The sequence below is a fragment of the Caretta caretta genome, chromosome 8 (genome assembly GCF_965140235.1).
Source record: "Caretta caretta isolate rCarCar2 chromosome 8, rCarCar1.hap1, whole genome shotgun sequence".
In the NCBI taxonomy this organism is placed as follows: Eukaryota; Metazoa; Chordata; order Testudines; family Cheloniidae; genus Caretta; species Caretta caretta.
The window spans coordinates 65,004,015-65,026,453 of NC_134213.1; the positions used below are offsets into that span (position 1 = coordinate 65,004,015).

Below are 22,439 nucleotides of genomic sequence, written 5' to 3' on the forward strand. Positions count from 1 at the left end.
GCTTCCTCATCTCCAGTCCCTTCAGAGGGAAATTACAACATGGACTTAAGGGCCACCAGGTCTCTCAGAGAAAGCCTTTGTCTCACTTTCTCAGCATCACCCCCACCCCTAATGGACAAGGCTATCCTTTCAGTTTGGAAGCCCCAACATGCTGAATGACCCTGGCTTATTGCCATACCTAATATCATTTTGCACATGTTAATGCTCCATTAACACAAGTTAATGCAACAGGTTGGCCATGGCTTCAGAGGCTTCCATATACCGGAATATCAATGTGTAGGTTTTTAAAGGTAGCCTACTGAGTGGGAGTGGAGACCTATACTTTTGATGCTAAAGGTCCCAGGTTCAATCCCCATTGACAACCCATGGTGGTGGGTCATTACAAAATTGTGGCCACTACAAGGATTTGAGTTCCTGTGGAGCATCAGAAGCTGGAGGAACCAGGCTTGCCAAATGAAAGAAAACAAGAATAGTAAAGAAATACCTTTTATTTTTAAGCTTTCAAGAAAGTGTTACAAACAAAAAGTACCTTATAACTAACACAGACATCACTTGAGCAGGGGCATCATGTGCTATGGGTTAAGAGGGGCAGTTGCCCACCCCAGTTATTGGTTTGCCCCTCCCGAATTTTCATAGGTCTATATTCTTCATTATATTTTCTAGTTTGTGCTTCCCATATAAATATATTTCAGGAATATAATATAATCACATATAATGTTCTATATGCTGACACAACTTTGCCCCCCAACCCCCATATATTTTTTTCCCAAAATTATGCCCCTGACCTGGAGGACACTTGGAAAAGCAGATGGGGATCCTCAACAGAGTAGCCTTATTTGTGGAATTCAGCTTCCCTTGGCAGTCTGCCCCATTTCAGGTTCACTGACTGTCAGAGCATGGTGTCAGGCAAATTTATATTATCTGGCCATAGCTGGAGATGGGACATTGTACGGGGTGTGCTCGTGCTCTGATGTGATACTGAGCATTCTCTCTCTCTCGGGTGCTTTGCTGCCTGGTTCTTGCTCATATGCTCAGGGTCTAACTGATTGCCATGTGTGAGGTCAGGAAGGAATTTTTCCTCAGATCAGATTGGCAGTGACCTTCTGGGGGCTTCATCTTCCTCTGCAGCCTGGTGTGCAAGTTGTTTGCCATGATCATCTTGGAATAGCTCAGTTCCCTGCCATTGCCTTGAGCATTGGTCCATCTGGGGTCCCTTCTATTCTCTGCCTGTGACATGTATTGGTTTGGTCTCCTGAGGACTGTTAATATCTTGATCTAATTTCAGTTGCTGGATTCAGTGTGCAGCTGCTGGGTGGAGGTGGTGGCCAGTGATATACAGGCAGTCAGATTAAATGATCTGCTGGTCCCTTCTGGCCTAAAATTCTATGACTCCATGGCTTTTAAAGAACCTAAATATGGCTGCTTTAGGATGCAGATTATGCCAAGCAACAGTCATAGCACCAATGGGCCACTAAGCTACCTTTGTGGGTAGTTTCCATATATAATTTTTGTGTGTTTCTTTTAATACTGTAGGGTGCCAATAGATCCTGGAAGAATGCCCTGCCTCCCTCCTAGTCATTTCAAAATCCTCTATCTTTGGTTGTCACATGCAGTCTGTAGATTGCACTTCAGCTTCCATGCTGTTAAGGCTGTTGGTTGGGGACATTCACATCAAGCTTAACTCGTGTTATTAGCATAAACTGTTGCTTTTCTAAGTGTTATTTTTAACGTGACAGTGAGAGAATTAGCTGCTTTTCCAGGCATGAGATGAGGGAAAATTTGTGGCACAGGAGAAATAAGGGCCAAATTTTATGCTGATTTACACCCATATAACCCCTGTGAGATCCTGTGGCTGCAAGACAATGCAAAATGTGGCCTGTGTCTATCTTTAGTGTAATGCAGAGACATAAGTGTTGCTAAAACTATGGGTTTTCCTTGTATGTTATTCAATTTATGTCCCCATATGAAACTTTCTCTTGCCTTAGGGGTATATATATTGATTCATCACCCAGGGAGCTCTACTTCAGGATTACTATCTTCAGTGTTTAGATGAGATAAATTATCAGTATTTAAAAGTCCTTATTAAAAACTTTTTACAATAAAACGTTCTCTAAGATCTTTTCCAAGATGTTGACACAACATAGTTTTTTCTTGAAGCTTTTTTCTTCTTTAATTTTAATATTTTGTTGCCTCCAGAGAATAAAACAAAGAAATTGATACGAATCAGGAGAGAACAGGAGAACTTACAGTTAACCATTCCCAACAAAAACACACTCACACAAAATAAGTTCATCGGATAAAGAATTGTGAAAGGACCTGCTGGCTCCCGTGCTATGAAGAGGTCTTGATCATGTTAGAAGTTTTCAATTACAGAATAAGTTCATATTTCAAAATATAAAATATTGGTAAAACTGAATAATCAGAGTCTTCTGTGGTAACTGCAAACTGAAACCAAAGTACTAGACCTCTGTATCACCAGGCAGAGAAAGATGGGTGCTTGCTAGTCTGCGCAACAGAAATTTTCAAAACAAACCATTTACATTGTACAAATCTCAACTTGTGATCTTGTCAGATAACATATTCTAAGGGCCAGATCCTGCAAATACTTCAGCAGGTGAGAAACTGTACTCAGTGAGTAAAGTTACACATGTGCTTAAGTGTTTACAGGACTGGAGCTTAGGTGAGACTGGTCTGTATGTGGCAAGAAAGCCTAAAATAACAGAAGAAAGAAAGAAACCTTAAGTGCTGCAGAAAGCAAGTCTGATGATCATGTAGACAACAGTCTCCCCCAATGGGTCTGTTATTGAACTAGTGCCCACAGTGTGCTGTTGGGAAAGGAAGTTTATTTTTATCATACAGGATTTGAGGCATTTGTGGTCATAGTGGTACTTGCAAGATTATGGCCTCATCCCTCGTGCCTTAGATAAATTCCAGTTTGGGTAGCTGTGTCCTGTTTCTCCACAATTCCACCACCAGTTGCAACAAGGAGATTTCAAACTCTCTCGTGATAGACATGCATTGAAGTCAGTGGAGTTACACCAGCAGAGAATCTAGCCCAACAACCTTCTTGTCATAAACTGTTATTTCACTTCAGAAGTGGCTGAAAAGATTACCTGTGCAATTTAAAAAAGGAAATGGGAGAAATCTGGTCAGAAAGTCATCTGGATAATTCAAAGGAAGGTTTAATTTCAAATGCAATTATTCCCAAATGCAAATGATCTTTCTTTTAGATTTTCTTGGTAAACATATAGCTTTGGAACAGTAACTGGGACATAAGCATTCTTTACTGAATGGGTTTCTGTTATCATATACTTTAATATTTGATGTTCTGATCTTCACATTTTTTTAAATTTGGCCTCTAGGAAAAGCTGCTCTGTAATTTCTGATCTTTCTAACGCTAGGAATGAGAATTTTGTTTAGTGTGTTGACTGACAATATGTATAATTCATGTTTCTGAGCCAAAGTGTTTTTTAACTTTAACAACAGCTTTGCATTGACTGTAGTATTTCTCCCCACCTTATTAGATTTTATCATATTACCAGTATCATTATTTCTAAAGCAAAAAATAAAATGTATATCATCAAGATGTTAATTCTAACAGGAAGTCTTACTTGAAGGCTTAAATTCAAACCTTTTATTAAAATTTCCCAACACAAGAAATCCTCCCTTATGTGTATCTCTCTTTTTCCCCAATATATCTGTTCTGTGGTCAGATAAATTATGTTGGTGGTTGGTTCTGCTAAAAACCCTTCCAATAACCTTTGTTGCCAGAACACCGAGCTATAAAAATCAGTTTTAGCTCCCATAGTTCCAGTAGGCGCACATATATTAAGTTTGAAGTATTTGAAGATTCCCTGCAATTATCATTCTCCTTTTAATAGTGCAATATATAATGGAAATGCTGTGAAAGTGTGTCACTCTGGTCTATTTGGATTACCTGCAGCTACAGGAGTGAGTGCTTTCTAATGTATAATGAATGCTGAGGCTGTGCTTAGATTTGCCCAAGGCTTGTTTTGCCTTAAAATGCTGCATTTTGTTTGGGGGTTGTTTGTTTCAGGGAAAACTGTTGTTGTACCTTAAAAGGGTTTAACAATAGTCTCTGGAGAATTTTGGGGTTAGTGTTCCACATGTCTATATTTTCAATACTGGTTGGTGAAAGCAAGCACCGAACGTTTTGCACAGCTGATCTTTTATATGCAGGTCGAAAGATTGTCCTTGAAGAAAACCCCTATTGCTGTAGCAGCATAGCCAAGACTATAACTGGGCAGAGAGGTAGTCTACTCTGCTGTTACACCAGGACATTCAAAGGGAGGAGTTGGGAACTCAACAGTCTACATCTAATAGAGATGAGACTGTTAAAGAGGCCATAGGAAACCAATGAATATTCTTGTCTACAACCTGTTTTTCTGGAGGAGTGACTATATCTGAGCAAGTAAATATGTATTTATTTTTAACATTCTAGAACTGAGATAAGAACCATGCACAGAAAGTGTATCAAGTGCGCCAGGAGTCAGTATGTAGGCCCAAGATCTCCACATCCATGACTCTGTCCTCCAGTGGTTCCCCTTAGACACACAGGTTCTGCAAGCCAACCCCTCTACTATTTCTGCAGGGAAGCAGAGAACAACTCCTAATTCAAACCCAATGGGTGATACAGGTGGTAACTGAGTGCAAACTCACTGCATTTCCTCTACGTGGGAAGTGCCAGACTTAATTCTAAATTTCCTTCGTTAAAGTTAGGGTCCTTAACCCTCTTGTTATAACACAGGCTTTGTAGTCTGTTTGCTATAACACTAAGTATTTCTATAGCACTTTTTATCCAGGAATCTGAAAAAAACTTTACCAGTATTAGCTCACCCTCAAAAAACTCCTATTTCTTCAAGTGTTATTTTACAGAGGGACAAACTGGGGCAAAGAGAGGTTACAAGATGTGCCAAAGACACACAGCAGCCCTGGTGTAGCCAGGAACAATGTCCAGGAATCTTGGTTTACAGATTCCTGTTCAAACCACTAGACCACACTGCTATCCTAATTAATGATATGGGCATAGCATTGGACTTTTCAAACTTGCATGCTTTCTCTTGTCTATTTGTGACAATTTTATGTTAAAGTAAAATTATTGGATCAGAATAGTGGGGTTTTTTTATTACTATGGTACAAAATCCATTTTTAGGCCTACTTTTCTTGCATTAGCAATATAGCCTGGTAAAAATATTTTCTACATTTATGTCCAAATCTTAGACAAATTATTCCATTATAAAATGAAAAATATATATTTTCTGACATGCCTTTTGGCCATTTAAAATGTTCCTATTCTTATGGGATTCAACAACTGTTCCTTAAAGCATGCCACGGGCATGTGAATGATAATGCAATCATAAGCCCAGGTCTGAAAAGACTCACATACAAACATTTTCTTGGATTTCCAACAACTTTAAAAAACAAGGTTTGGCAACTGCAAACAAAACTCTTGTAGCTTTTCGCTGTTCACCCATTACACATGCAGAGCCCAGCACTGAAACAGATTTGCCATTATGATTCCTCTTGCAACTTTTGGTCATCAAAATTACCTACAGTTTAAGTATCACTAATAAATAGCATAATGACATTTTTTCTCAGTTATTTTGAAAAAGGCCCATATATGGACCCTGGTCCCTGGAGAATGTAGCAAATTCAGCACAGGCAAAGCCAAATCCTGCAGACTTGGGAGTAAGTGCTAGTTTTTTCTTGAAAGATTGAGCCCAGAGAGACCTTCCAGATTCAGAAGACAAACTGGTTTAGTGATGGTCCCCAGGAAGTCAGCTCACTTATTTTTCTGGGTCAGCCACTGGCAGGAATACTGTCACCCTGGAATGACTGAAAGATCAAAATGTCTAAAGAGGGAGAAAACTCGCTCGCTTGTTGAGAACTATCTTACAAATAAGAAAACAGCAGCATGAGAAATGGGGGAGACAGGGGAATAGGTAAAAGGATTAGGGGACAAGATGAAATGTGACCCAACACTTGAAAGATTTCAATATATGAAATCGTTTGTTTTCCAATTGCCACTCTCCCAGAAGTCCCTACTGTAATCAGCCAGTTAACTAGTTACATGTGTAATCCACTCTAGGAGAGTGTAGTTCTTTGTCCTGTTCTAGTGGCTGGTTCATATATGGGATAAAATCCTACTCCAACTACCAGCTAGAAGAGTTACTACTTTAGCTCAAGCTTGTTTTTAGCACTGAAGGTCAAACCTCAATGATGGCCCTAGTGTGGGTCTCTCTCTCTCTCCCTCTCTACTTAAATATATTGTAATGGGCTTCTCTCCCTCCACTAGCTGGGTTGCAGGTGGGTGTGGTTCAAGAGAGAGACTCAGGAGGCTGGATGGGGAAACAGGTGCTGCTGACAACTTTGACAGCGTTTAAGTTTGTTCAATTTTTTTGGACAACTTGGTCTTGCCTCATTCTTTCAGACAACCCTGATGCTGCAATATCTGTCCATAGCACTCCAACGAATTATCCTTAGATGGTTGTGGGTGGTGGCTACCACTCAACCATTTGTCTGCATCCAGGTCATGCTGAGGGCCACATGTCTGCTGTCAGGTCAATTGGAGAAGATCCATTGAAGCTAATGGTGCTCCACCAATTTACATCAACAGAGAAATTTGAACAAAGTCTTCACAGGTCTGGGGCTTCCTGATCTCCAGAAAATGATCCCATGAAGGGGTGGCAATGAATATAGGGACAGTTCTTCCAGAACAGGCAGAATGATGTCAGGGACACACAGCTCACCAAGGTCAATCCTGATGAACCGTGGCATTCACAGATGAGGAAATCGTGTAACCAAAACACTGTTCCCGAATTCACATACTCATTGCAGCAGCCTCCCTCTGAGATAACTGTGAGGGGAAACTGTAACCAGAAACTCTCCTAACACCTCTCAGAGCTCTGACAGGGCTCTTGTTATATGATTAGACTTCCACAGAGGCAAACAAACTGCAAAACTAGTTCTCTTCAAGAGGCTCAACACTGCTGTTCGAGGACTATGTTTTCTCTTGGCTGAAGAGACATCTCTCCATAGATCTAGGGTCTTACTTCTGCACTAAAGCCTCAAAGAAGTTGCTGCTGTTCTGTTTCCTCTCTCTCCTCCAGCCCTCACCTCCCTTGACCCACAAAGCCACATAGTCAGGGGAATGCTTGCCCATTTTAGTATAATTCTTTTGACCAGTTTTGGTGCCTCTTGCGGCCCAAAGTTACAACCTGACCTATAGTACTATCTCAGTAAATATATTGGAGATAAACTAATTGCACATGAATTAGTGAAGAACCAGATAGACAATCAAAGTCAGAGGGGAATTTGTAAGTGAAACATATATATTTACCAGCATCACAGAAAGAGCTGCCTATGTCCTGTATTTCTTTGTCACCCTAGTTTTCCTAGTCCACACAGGACCCCAGCAGATGTGCATTCACTCTGGGATGGATTTACATTTTGGCAAAGCTTGAAGGGAGTTGTATTGTCATCTACGTCTGTTGTGACTACAAAAAAATAAGATAATTGCATGTATAATTTCCATATGCAAATTATTGCCTGGATTCAGTTAATTTGTTACTGAAAATGCTTCCAAGGTGGTGGGAGGTCTGTCAAAGGAAAGATACTAAAGGATAAATTAATTGTTGTTTAATAATACAATTTTCTCTACGTATTAAAATAAAGAGTATGAAGACAAAGTAACCACTATGCACCATTACCAGATGAAATACCATCTAATCACATTATCAGATTATACTATATTTTTGTATGAATCAACAAATGTTTAATGTGTTTTTTTTTCTCTAAAGGCAAAAAGAATCATATTACAGAGGATTAAAACTATGTAAAAATATCTAGATTAATATCGCATCACTTAGGAATAAAGAACATGATGGGTAATGGGTAGATGACCCAGTTACAAAAATGTGGTGATTTAAATACAAAAATTCAACATGAAGTATTTTTAAACCTCACACCATTTAAAAGTCTTTGACTATACTTCAACAAAGGAGCCTTCTGTTATGCAAAGAAGTTGTACATCCTGGCACAGAAAGAAACATGAATTCGATTTTAATTGAAAGAAACCTTGACACCATCTCACCTAAGAAGCAGGTTTGTTTTTATTTCACAATGAAGCTATCATTCAAAATATGAATGGGCAATGTTCCCTCCTAGGTACATTGGTTTGTAATCCAGCAGTGAGCAAAGATGCTGTGGGCATGGCCAAAAAAGTAAACTGCATTAACCCAGCATAGCCAAAGCCCCCTTGTCTTTGTACCACACAGTTGAACAAAATAGGCACAGTCACTAGTAGGAATAGTTGCGGGGGGGGGGGAGGGGCGGGGAAATAAAAGAAGACGAGCCACTGTAAGAGCAAGATTGTGTAGTAGCCATTCCATAATTAAGGTTGAAGCTGACTTCCCATTATAAGCCTGATTTTCAAGTCTTGAAACTCTCTCCTCCTCCCAAAAAAACAGTCCCTCTGAAATTTTTCATGCCACATCTCAATCCAGGGTGGAAGTTTCTGGAAAGTTTGGGACAAGCCAGGATTTTTAAATTATGTTATCTGAAATTTTTCCTTCTGAAGTTTTGAAAAATGTCTTGACTTTTTGGCTCATCCTCTCTCCAAATGGCTCAAACTCATAGAAAGTAATATTCTACCTCTACCCTGCACCCCTTTAGTCGTCACTTATGAGCTTTCCTTAAATAGGTAAGTCATCATTCTCTCTATATTAAAACAGATGGAGTACCAAACCTTAGGTTTTATGTTGGGATTCTTCAACAATTTATTAACAGCTTGAACTACATTCTCTTGAGGGTTTATCCTGCCTGTTGAATCTGATTACATTAAAGTCCTTCGTTCATCAAGGGACACATTTGATCTACATATGATATTAAAAATGAAACAACCCATGCCTGAACAATATGTTTGTGACACAAACTGAAGAAGCCTGGAAGTTCAAATTTCCATCATGTAATCTTTTCCTAATGATATCAACCTTGAACACACATTTGCCTGTTTCTCCCATAAAAGCTCCCACTTCCATCTTTCATGCATGGAATGCCCTCTCCAAACTAACCCATTAGACCAGTACCCTCTTCTCCTTCACATCCCTTCTCAAGATCCACTTCCACTGCGACACCTACAGAAATCAGCTAGCTGATGATGACTAGGTTGCAGGCTACGTCATCCCCAAGGAATCTTCTCCGCAGAAAATTAGATTCCTTAAAATCTGACTTCAGTTAGCTTTACCCAAGAGAAAGAAAAGTGCTCTCTGAGATAGAATTTATATTTTCATCCCCTGGCCAACTTCCTGGTTGAGTCGCGCTGGAGGACATTGCTCCAACGACAATGTGGTAGGGAACAGAAAAGCAGTGCTACTCACTTTCCTTCTAACCCTGTTTATACTAGGAAATGATGTCATGTTATTTTAAAACATGTTACCAAACATTTTTTAATGAACATGATTTTAAACAGGACTTGCATAAAAATAATAATATGGAGACCGGGCAAGTCATGTTTAAAAAAAAAAGGCTGACCATGATCAGCTAGCATGTTTTTTGAGCACAACTTGTCCTGTCCTGTCAGCTGACACATTTTAAAACACCACCTATATTTCCAGTCTCGACATGACCATAGAAGACTGAAAAAGTCACAGCCATTATTCTTTTCTATAGAGACAGCAGTCTGCGCACACTCATTGTTTAGTGGGACAAGGCACTCCCTGCACTTGACTATAAAAGTAGTTGTGTTAGGGGCCCAATCCTGTTCCCACTGAAGTCAACGGACGTTTTGCCACTAGTTATAATGAAGCCAAAACTGGGCCCAAATTTTGTAGTTAGGTCATCAGGGGACAGGACTAAAACTTGCTTTTTAAAGCAGTACATTGTGGGTGTTCCCCACATGCAGTTCCACAGGGGAGTATTTTACAGCCCAAGTCTGACGTCACTCTTCAGAGACCAAAGGGCAGCCCATCTATTTTCTCAATCTTTTCCCTCTCGGAATTGAGTGAGAGCTATCCACGCAGGCGGGTTCATGAGGCAGGTGTAGGAAGTGTTCTCCAATACCTTTTGGTCTCTTTCCTTTTCCCCTCTATTATTAAAAAAATTGTCTCATGCTAGCCAGTTGTTCCATTTCATTTTTCCCTTTAGATTATTGAAACTTGTTATATTTTGCAGGTGTGTTGGTTGTTGCATTATGCATGTATCTGGTTCAAAATCAATTGCTGACTGCAGCTAAGCCCTTTGGTCTGAGGGCCTCTGTCCACTGGACAGTTTCTTCCGTGGATGTCAATCCCTTGTGTGACTGAGTTGCCATGGTAGTTTCTGATACAGAAGCTCTCGTGCCAAAACTGGTGTTTAGATCTGGAGGGAAAGTTTTGCTCATTGCACTGGAGAAAATATGCTGATGACTTAGGCTATGTCCACACTATGGACCTTGCAGGGGCACAGCTGAACCGCTGAAGCTGCGCTGCTGTAAGGTCTCCTGTGTAGCTGCTCTATGCCGGCAGCAGAAAGCTCTCTCACTGGCATAAGTAAACCACCCCCAATGAGTGGTGGTAGCCATGTCAGTGGCAGACCGTCTCCCGCCGACATAGCACTGTCCACACTGGCGCTTTTGTCTGTGAAACTTATGTTGGTCAAGGGTGTGTTTTTTCAAGGGTGTGTTTGCCGAAAAAAGTGCTAGTGTAGACAAAGCCTTAGTTCCCCTCTCTTTTCATCTGCATCTTGTTAAGTACTTGACCTCAGCTACTCCTAACAGACTGGCAGAGAGGATTGTAGGCGTTCCTTCCCCAAACCATCAATCCCTCCAAGTCTGTCAGCAGACACACAGAATCAATGAAATGAAGGACTGGGAGGGACCTTGAGAGGTCATCTAGTTCGGTCCCCTGCACTGAGACAGGACTAAATATTATCTAGACCATCCCTGATAGGTGTTTGTCTAACCTGTTCTTAAAAACCTCCACTGAGAGGGATTCCACAGTCTTCCTAGGTAATTTGTTCCAATGCTTAACTACTTCAAGTAGATGAAAAGTTGTTGTAAAGAGCAGGTGATAAATTGTTCTCCTTATCCACTGAGGACAGGAGTAGAAGCAGTGGGCTTAAATTGCAGCAAGGGAGAGTTAAGTTAGACATTATGAAAAACTTCCCAATGGTAAGGGTAGTTAAGCATTGGAACAAATTACCTAGGAAGATTGTGGAATCCCTCTCAGTGGAGGTTTTTAAGAACAGGTTAGACAAACACCTATCAGGGATGGTCTAGATAATATTTAGTCCTGTCTCAGTGCAGGGGACCGAACTAGATGACCTCTCAAGGTCCCTCCCAGTCCTTCATTTCATTGATTCTGTGTGTCTGCTGACAGACTTGGAGGGATTGATGGTTTGGGGAAGGAACGCCTACAATCCTCTCTGCCAGTCTGTTAGGAGTAGATGAGGCTAGATTCAAGATTATTCCAACCCAACTTTGGTGTATTTTCACTCTTTTGTAACCTTTTGCAAACGTTGTAATTCTTTGTTATTTTTAAATGCTCTGGGGCTAGTTTTTTTTTCCTTAATGAATATTCTATATAAACAAAAAAGCCTTAGCACTCATGAACAATCCTGCAATATCAAACTAGTGAACATACCTAACAAGAATTAGCAACTAAGTGGTACTCAATGGGCTTTACTAACTTTAACTTATTTTCCCAACATACCTGTGAGGTGGATACAGCAGCACTATTCCTACCAGACAGATAAGGAATTAAAAGACAGACTCACCCAAAATCACATAGGAAGTCTTTGGCAGAGCAGGAAATGGAACCCAGGTATCCTGACTCAGCTGTGTGTCTTAGCTATAAGGCCTCCTTTCTCACACAAGGACTGATCCAAAGCCCACCAAGGTCAATGGGCGTCTTGCCACTGACTTTAATGGACTCTGTGTTAGGCTTAATCATGGGAAATTAACAAAATTTGTGTTAGGGAACAAGTGTGAACTTTATGCTTCCGACCCAACAGGCAAAAAAAGCAGGGAATCAATAAGTGACCATTTTTTTTAAACCCTTGGTAGCATCTTTTTTGTGGCTACAGAATTAAAAAATATTTAAAATGTGAATAATAATTTCAACTGAGTAGTATCTTTTCTTATAAATTATAAATGAAGGCAGCACAAAAATCCCAGATCAGTGTCTAGTTATCAAGTCCTAAACGAAACGCTGTTCCTTATTGGCCATCCAATCCATGGAATGGAGTTTAAATGTTTCCCTCATCTTAAAGGACTTTGTCAAATAGGTATAAAAATGTATCTAACAATGGACATAAGGAGAAGGGGTGGGAACAAAAAGAAGGTATTAAGTGTTTTGTGCTCCTTGGGAAAACAGGAGCATGGATTTTGCAGTGAAACAGTGCAGTGAAACAGGCAAACATGCAGTGAAACAGTGAAGACTATTTTCTTCTTAAGCTCTGTGACAAAAATTCTGGGCTGCTCATTAACACATGCAATAAGGGATCTTATGCTGCACATGGATTTATCCAGGCAAATCCATTAAAATTAATTGGAGATGTTGAGTAAATGCCTATTCACCACACCAAAATATTCCCCCTATGAAAAAAACAGGAAAGAGATCCTGTATCAGGCTAGCAATGTTCACTTGAAACGCCTCACACTGGTAGCAAGTGTTGGTCCTGCTGAGAAAGAGTTAAGTGAATTCCACTGACTCACTAAAGCAGGTGACTCAGTATCCCACTTGGATAGGTGGGAGTGTCTCTTTGGACACAGAGAATCTAGGATGTGAGCTGAGCAGTTTAGGAGAAGGAGCCCCAGGAGCATCCAACTCATGAGGAGAAGGCTGGGGTTGAAACTTATCTCATTGTTCATTTTGGATTGATAAAGCCAAACCCCAGAAAAGGGGCACTTTTTTTATTCTACCATGTACCAACTGTGTGCAAAAGCAGGTTGGAAAAGGCACTAACAGCACTACCCAGGAAGCAGTGAGGAGAAATCAATGAACCACAAAAGCATTCCTTCCAAGACTAAGCTACTCTTCACTTTAACACTAACAGATGACCCAGGGCTCCTAAGAAAAGGCCCAAACAAACCTCCAGTATTCTCTTCTCAATCTGAGGTGGTCAAGAACATATTTGAACCAAGCACAACTCTTCCTTCTCAAGAGCTTCTCACAGTATCCCTCAGTGCCAGCAAACACTTAAATAGTCAATTTGTCCAACCTGTGTGGCAATGTTCATCCTAATAAATCAATTATTTCAGCTCACATGGAGGGGTTGGTGTTTACAATACAGTATCACAAGCATTGTAAACAAACACAAAAAGGAAACTGTGCTCCCCCAGGTACAATAGATGTAGGAGCATTTGATTATCCTGTGACGCCGGGAAAGTGATAAAAACACTGTGCTTCCGTGCATTTCTACAGCTTTGACAGTAATGTTCTCCTTGACCACTGTGTGGATGGATCAGATCATGGCACCGAGGCCTCAAACTGGGGCAGGTTGTGCCAGGTTAGCAATCCAACACTTTTTTTTTTTTTTTTTTTTTAGGATGCCGTCTTGTTCTCTGGGACCTAATTTCTTTTTTTAAAAAAGTCTCTAACCCTTATGGATGCAGAGAAAAATCAAGGAAACATGAAACAAGTGTCAATTGATGTAGCAATGTCTGCAGCAAGCCTGAAACAACAGATCTGAGAGGTGTGAACTGCACCATTCATCCAATTACCTGATGGTGAGAAACTCAGATGTCCAATGATGATTTAAATGTCAACATTTGTAACTATTTCAGTGATATCACAGCATGGAAGAAAAGAGAGGAAGGATCACAGATCTGCACAATCTACAGTCAGCGTAGGCAGATCATTCGTCGGGTTTTAAGATGGACAGTGTTGCTTTTCTAAGGTCTGTCCTCCATCTGATACTGAGAAAAATATGGGCGTGGTTTTGTCTGATATCAGATGGGGTTCCATTTTGAAGAGCATCTGATCCCGTCCACTGCAAGGTCATGCTGATAGAGTGGGATCACCCAGGCTGCGATGAGCTTTGGCCCATACCATTCGCAGAGGTACCGGAACGTTTGGTATTCTGGGAATCCATGAGTGGTCACCCTATGTCATTAGCATCTTATTTTGGTGCCAATAACAGATGGTGTTTGGGAGAGCAGCAGCATTTCTTGTACCTAATGTGCCCCATGGAGCTAAGTGGCCTAAGGGGCTGAGTAGAGCCCAAGTGTGGCCTCTAAGTCACACCAAGGAGAAGGCAATCCCACAGAGCCTAAAGGCCATCCAAGCCCCACCAGAGGTGAAACAATTCCATGGAAGACATAAAAAGGGCCAAGTCTGCACTGAAGGTGTGCGGGCTTCCTCCCTGACCCTAGTGACTGCTGCTCCTCCCTCTGCTGGAGGCTGCCTGCCGACTCAGGCAGACAGCACTGCATCACTTACACTCAGTTCACATTTTTCAAGCTTTTTCTTTGCAACCATGAGGGCTGGAAACGTTTTTTTTAAATGAATCTTAGATTTTGATGTCATCACAAGACTCTGGGATCCAGAGATTAGCATGTGCCTATTGTGTCTCGGGAGTATCCTAACATCACTCAGAGAGCCCAGCACAACCCGCGGGATGACAGTTTCAACATCTGCAGAATCTGCTGTGAGTGGGGGGCAGAGCTCAGTTAGGGAGTAGAGCCTAGCATTTGGGTGGAGCTTGAGAGGGGTACCACCATCTCTCCCTCCCCTAGTTCAGCTCTGATAGCACCTCTGGTAGTTTGATGTTCTGCCAACTGCCACAGTCCTTTTTAACTGGCTATCTACTGTAGGTTTAAGGTACCCATTTTTTGTGGGGGAGGATATGTATGCAGGCCTGGCGACAACAATTCTGGGCCTCAGGGCAGAACAGTCAAAGGGCCCCCCAGGCCCAGCACGGCGTCGCCACGTGGACACAGAGCTGGACCATGTGCGGCGGCTGGTACACACAGGCACACACAAGCCGCGCCTGCATGGAAGCGGTCCGCCTGACATTTGGGCAATGCTGCGCCTGCTGGTGCCCAGTGAGCTGCTGCTGGCTGCGCTGTGGGGCACGCTCTTCCGGCACAGCCAAGGCTTCCACGTGTCCGCCCGGCTGCCTTTGCTACCGCCGGTACCACCCCCTGCATGCCTAGGAGTGGTAGCAGCGGCAGCCAGGGGTCCCCAGGCCCTTTTAAATCACCTGGGGCCCTGGGCAATTATCCCCTTTGCCAGCTCACCCCCCGGGGCGTCAGCGGGCCTGTATGTATGTGACTGTAGTGCTCATGATAGGTGTCAGAATATCAGCACTGGAACCTAAACGCTGCTCTCTAGATACCTAGGTACTCAGATGACCCTTATAACTGTAGTATCTGAATCCAGCACAAACATTAATGGATTTTATCCTCACAGCAGTCCTATGGGGTAGGGAGGGATTAACCTCATTTTACAGATGGGGACTATGGCATAGGGTAGATTAAGTGACTTGCCAAAAGTCACAAGTCATTGACAGAGCCAGGTCCAGTGCCTGAATCATGAGATCATGCTTCCTACCCACCTTATCCACTAAAGAGTGACTGTGTGAATGGTTGTAGTACGCCATACTACCCTGCCAGTATACCTCAGCCCTGGGTGGATGCAATCACCAAGGGATGAAGCCGGATCCTTGGCCCTTCTGCTGAGACGGCCAAGGAAGGAGCCACATCTGGGAGTTCTGTGATGCAGATGTTTGTCTTCCAAGAACTGAGCTACGACCAGCAACTCCTTTTAACCAGATCACTGAACAGCCTTCAGGTAGCATTTGTGTGCCAGTTTTAAATGTTTTTTTCTGGACCACAGCCCTCTCAATTCACTTTTTTGTCAACAGACGTGAAAGAAATTACCTGAAATGACGCAACTGTTATTTTTTCCAGGCATTTTCCAAGACCTTCTGGAAAGAACAAGTACACACACCTGCACTCCCGCCACTTTGCTCCTCTCCACATACTGTGGTTTCGCTCATATACTATAACATTTACAGTAACTTTAGTAGAAGGCAGCTGGATTCAGCTCCCTCAGAAAACAATCAATTCCACTATTTAGCATCCCTCTAAGTGCATTTTCAGCAGGTAAAGAGAAATTTTCTGCCTCCATGCAAGGGCAGAGCCAAGCTCAGGCCCCAAACTTGGATCAGCCCCCTGGCAACATTATTCTCTGCCATCACCAGGCTGCCTAACTAGCTCTGCTCTGTTTTGATATTCTTCAGTCAGGGGAAACAGGAAAGGTGTTAGCGATATTAACAACTGCCCATTCCCCACTTAATATTTGTGTTTTGTTTTTAAGTCCTTTTGCTTCTGCCTCTGTCAACAGCTCTGATTGTATATAAACTTGGTTTTGTGCATCTTTACACAGTGTAAAACCCTCGTAGCAGCCAATCCAGCATTCCTTAGTTATATCAGCAAGGCCTGCAGATCGGGGCCCATAATGAAGTCATTATTTCCATAGACAAAAATCACTAGAAGTGGAGTGTCTTTCTCACCAAACTGTAGTATGTACACTTCAATGTACTGAAAAAAATCTGGGACTTCCATTCCACCTGACCCTAAGAGTTGATGAAGGCAAATCCTAATGAAGTGACTTCCAAAAACAACATTGGTTTTATTTTAAATACATAGGAACTGGAGTAAAGTCCTAATTCATAAGATGTTCCAGCCCTGCAGGACTCTCTCAAAGAGCATTTACACAGCTAAACAGATGTGCATGTATCTAGATTCTAAAGCACTGTAACTTTTCCACTCTTGTATTGACATCTCTGTACTGGATCAGGTTACCATATTAGTAGGGGTCCTGTGCTCTAAAACAATCAGTCATTCTCTTCCGTGGATAACCAGCCCTTGTATGCAAATATTCTGTTCTTATTCTATACTCAGCACAAAGTTACACACATTTGTCTGCATCATTTTAGACTCCTAATGCATTTGATATTGCTTCATATGTTCTCAAGTGATAAAAAATAACAGATTTCATTGCTAAGCACCAGTGTTTTACTTTACTATCCCAAGTGTGACTAACTTGTGTCTATTCCTTAGATGTACACATTTTTAACTATATACTTGTTGTTATGTCTGCTAATGGAAAATTTTCAAACTTCTCATATAAAGGGAAAGATTGCTGTTGCACCATGGCTGCTCCCTTCCATCTTCTCTGCACTAGAGAATTGCACCTTTACAATTTGTATTTCAAACAAATGTTGATAACAGGCAATAGTACATGTCCATCTTTGCAACACCAGTTCATTGTGGGTACCTATCCCCCAGTTCTCAACACAAAGTTCTTGAAGCAGGTATTTGTTGGTATAGCAATTCACAGCTGAGAGATACCGTGCCCACATTCCTTTTAGACGTGAATTTTCCATGTATTAAAATCACATGTATTTTGTAAAATTAAACGACAAAATATTCTTATTTTTAAATAACAAAAGGTTCAGGATTGCTGCTTTGCACCTCATAAACCAAGACCTGTACACCTAGAATTCCAAAACCAATTATGCAAAATGATTCTGTGGTGGACACGATAGTGGTGAACTTCGCTCTGAAAAAAATGGAGTTGCAGTGATATCAGCAATTCTTGTGCACCACTGCTAGCCCTTGCGTGGGTGGAGATGAAATGGAATGGAATGATAATGCAACAGGGGCTTGTAATGCCAACATTCTCTTGCGCAAACAAAGTTAGGAAGTAGACTAAACATAAAGAAATAATGCAGGATCATTCAGCTCTATTTGCCTGATACTGCTGAAGGGTCTGAAATGAATTTGCCCTCAATGGCCTTCTCTATGCTACAATATTTTTAAATGGTCCTCCATTGCACAAGCACTGGTACATAGCTCCACTGGTGATCGCAACAGTGAGGGCACTAGTGTAAACGGGCTCTGAAAGAGGTTAGATGACAAAGAGGAAAAAAAAACCTGTGCCCTGTCTACACTAGAGCTCACCCTATTGGTATCACTAGTGGAGGTGCACAAGTGCTAGAGCTATTCTGGTATATTCCCCTACATTTTTCAGTGTACGTAAAGCCTAACAGAAGAACACTATGAACTGATCATTACAAAAATTTGATTCCTACCTCAATAAGGAGCAAAGGGACAAGCTGGCAGCCAGCTTTTCCAAGCAAGAAACTGTAGGGGACTCAGACTTCATGGTGCACCAATTGGGCTGCCGCAACTAATCTTGTGTAGGTTACACACATCGCTTATAACAGTCACCAGTAAAATATGACATGTAAAGCTTCTAATAAATCAACCTGCCCCTGATGTTTTGCTGTATCCCCCTACACATGAACACTAGAATAAGATTAATTACTTTATTAATAATAATCATTATTATTTGCATTACCACCTAGGAGCCCAAGCCATGGACCAACGCCCCACTGTGCTAAGTGTTATTCAAACAGATAGAACAAACAGTTTACAAATAAGTATAAAATAAGAGAGGACTATTTGCCCATGTGGTATATAGCAATCTTTTTATACTGACCACCGTTTCACATCACGGATTAGGATATTCCTCTTAGTTCATCTCTTCTTACCCAGAGTGACTGGGCAGTATTTTTGCAACAGTATAGAGGAAAAAACAGTACTAAGACAATAAAGAGTCAGAATCCAATTTGAAGCAGACTGAAGAGCAATGCAAGTGATCTCTGCTCACCTTAACTCCTAGCAAACATTACTAAATGCATTTAATAATGCTTATTTTCCTTATTGAAATTAAAGTAGCATGATAACTCTACTAAGTCTATAAACATTCATATGCATTGCAGTTAACTTGTAAAGCGCTGTTTACTTTCTGTTTTCTCACTTTGTAATTCTTAAATACTTTTGGTTTCTTATAACCTGACTTGAATTGAACTATTCTGCATGGGACACATTCACTGTACCATCCTTCAAAAGGAAGGTAACAACACATGCCTTCCCAAGAGGAAGTTTTCCTAAAGAGTACAAGCAAAAGAAGGCAAAGCAAAGGAAAGAGTTGTAATAGCCCAGGTCTGTACAGAAAGGTCTGCTAGAGGTGGAATAATGGATTAGAGAACCAACCCCATAAAAATTGTCAAGATACAGGGGGGCTGGAACAACTTGTATAGTGGGGGTGTTGAGAGTCACTGAACCAAACTGTATATGATGGAAACCACTGTATATGATGGAAACCACTCCAAGCCGGGGGGGGGGGGAAGGGGGTGCGGCAGCATCACAGGCATCCCTAGTTCCACACCTATGTCCAGATACAATGCTAGGCACTCAAAGAAGGGACAGGGCACTTGCCAGCTACTCCTCCCACACCAGGTACTTATCATATATAGCACTGTAATTAGTCCATGTCACTAACATGGCAACATTGTAATACCAGAGGTGATCTCACATGCAATATGTAATAGCAAATTACAGCAGTCACCAACTATCAAATTGGTGTTCCGTATTCATTAATTACCCTCAGATCTTAAAGTGACTTTTCCTATTAACAGTCAACTGTCACAAAATTTTGTATTAATTTAAATGGCAGAGGAGATGAGCTTATATAACATGTGCAACTACAGGGGAAGGAAGAAGGGATAACAGTAAGGAATAGCATACTTAATATTGGTCTCCCCATTCTGCACATGCCTTCTCCTTGATCTGCCTCTGTAACAAGCACACTGGATATTACTCCTAATAAGATTCTGAGCATTACAATGACAATTCTTAGGATCTCCCCGGAGACCATCCAGACTCTGATTAGTTTCTCAAACTGCTCCCACTTCCTAATCTATTTTCAATAGATGAAAACATTTCTGGGCCCAAATTTTTTTGTAGACACTGTACATCCCCATCTGTTACTTAAAAGTAAAATGTTTAACTCTCTACTCCGTTCTCTAGAAGAACGCTAAACATGAAAATCAAAGCCTGATTCTCATCTACACTCAGGGTATGGCTATGCTGCAGTTTGAATAGCATGTGTAGGCATACCCGAGCTTTGATTGGGTTAGCTTGCTAAAAATAGCAGTGTCCTCACAGCAGTACAGGTAGCACAATGAACTAGCTGCCTCAGTATGTCCCTCGGCAGGACTGTACTTGGGCTGCTAGCCCATGCCACAGCAGCTACATGTCTATTTTTATCAAGCTAGCCTGATCAAAGCTAGTGTGGGTATGGCTACGCATGCTGCAATTGTGTCCCCCCAAGTATAGTACAGACATATGCTAAGACTGCTTTACTCTACTCTGGCGGTGTAGGATAAAGCAACCCCAGCGTAAATGAGAATCAGGCACTTGTATTCTGCAAACTGCCTGAGTTTCACTTGGTAGATATATAGTGGTATTATGGAAATCATGCACAGAGAACTCAGGATCAAATTATAATAAGGCGTCACAGCAAAGATAATAAAACAGTTTGGGGCTTAAATAATGCTGATCTATATTTTATTAGTAGTACTACTATTTATTTATATGAGAGTAGTGCTCAATAGCGCAAATCTCCCCACTGTGCTAAGCACTGTGCAAATGCATAGACACAGTCCCAATTCCAAAGAGTTTAAAGCGGGAAGAATTGCTGGCTGTAAAATAAACCGATGAAAAGGATCCTCAACCAGAGCATAACTGCATTTGCTGCAGCAGAAGAACCTGATGTGTAGCAAACAGAAACATATTAGAAATGGCTGGAGAGGGGGAGGGAAATAATCACTTGCTGAGGCCACGTGAGTATGGCTGGCTACAAAAACACTAAGGGTAGATATAGTCCATTTAGCATCATAAAATGACTTTGCTACATACCAACTAATAGCAACTGAAAGGCTGTTTTCATTTCTAAACTCACAAATGTGTGGCATTTCTAGGCTCCCATTTGAGTGTGCTATGAAGCTTAGAGAGCTGAAAATGCAAAAGAGCTCACTGAACAGCATTTCAGAAAAACTGTCTTCTTCCCACTCAAAGAAAGGTTAGCTCGTACCAGAAAAGCAGAGTCTGCTAAAAGACACACTCACTAGGATACACACTATCATTTCCAAATGTCCCTCACAGATGGCTCTCTGTCTGGAAGTGTGATTTTGAAGATACTGATTGCTCTTCCTCAAAACACAGTAAGAAATACAAAGACAAATTACTGTCACGCATTTAAAGGGAAAAATATATTTCTCTGCTAGATGAGTAGTAAATCTACAGGAAGAGCTTCTCTTACTCATAGCTAAAAAGCTTCTAACCGTCTGGGGAGGAGAGAGCTGAAACATGGACGCATATAGGGACTGCTGTGCTGGTAAGGGAGCCTGAACAAAGAAGAAGCAATTGTACAAGAAAAGTAGGTAAGAATGTGCTTTGTACCACATATTACAGCTTACAAGTTTCACGCAAGGAAGCCTTATAAACACTGTGAAATATGGAGTAAAACTACGAAATCTGGTGATTGTGTAATATATACTAGCAGTGCCCTGCACAATTATAACAGCTACAAGTTCAATAAAGTACGACTGATTTGCCAGACTGCTTCTGCTTGTTGCTCAGGATGGTTAGGTGCATGTGCAGAGGCATCACTTCACAAATCAGGAAGGTGGGTGCCCCTCTTCTTACGACACTGGAAAGACCATACCTAGGACACTGCGTTCAGCCTGGGGCCTACATAAAACCAGGTGCTACAGTATCAGTGACCTCTGCAGCGTCTAAGAGCCCACATATTTGAATCAACCAAAACTTAACCACATGTATTCAGAGATCTCCCCACACAACTCAGAGATTTCCACAGACTGCAATTTAAAGTCTGCAGCTCTGGTGACCTCCTGCTCTTGGCCATACAAATGATCAATACGAGTTCTGTATGTGAGCCCAGGGGCCTGGTCCTCCATTGCCCTGCACCATATGGAGTCATTTACATCAATACAAAGCCAAACATAAAATGCTATACCGAATCAGAATGGTAGCATTTCACATTCACTTTACACTGGTAGAAACGTCTACTCTAGGGGCAGGGCCTGTTAATCGGGCCCCAGGTGTTATGCTCACAGCTGTCCCATCTTGATGCCCTGCCTTGGATATTCAGGTGAGGACTTTGACACTAACTCTAATAGATGGGCAATGAAAAGGCACAAGACAAGCTTGTATCTCAAGAACCTGTTGCAGGTTATTTACTGGGAGTAAGGCAATATCCCTATACTGTCGCTGGCCTCTGTCCCAATAGGTCCTACATGCCAGTCTCTTTCTACTGCACCCATTCCCATTGCTGAGTCAAACAGCAGTTGTTGAAGAAGTGTGACATCCAGTGGCAAAGGCTTTAAAACTAGAACCAGTAAGGAATTTTTCAACTAAACTTTTTTGACCAAAACTGCTGATTCAGAGAAACTGGAACTGTTCAAAGGAAAGAGTCAGTTTTGATGAATTTCCCACTTCAAAACATTGTTGAACAATACAGCTTCAGAAAAGCTCCCTTTTTGACTTTCATTTTTAAATTAAA

The 22,439-nt window shown here is 41.5% G+C and overlaps 1 long non-coding RNA gene across 2 annotated transcripts in view; it reads right to left on the reverse strand.

Moving 5' to 3' along the window:
• Nucleotides 1-473: 473 nt before the first annotated feature.
• LOC125641133 (uncharacterized) overlaps nt 474-22,439 on the reverse strand; it is a 28,269-nt gene continuing 6,303 nt past the window's right edge. For both annotated transcript variants that reach the window (XR_007357991.2, XR_007357990.2), the window contains 2 exons: nt 7,361-7,517; nt 474-3,113 (listed from right to left, as the gene is read on the reverse strand). This is a non-coding gene — a long non-coding RNA (uncharacterized LOC125641133). The remainder of the gene's footprint in view (nt 3,114-7,360; nt 7,518-22,439) is intronic.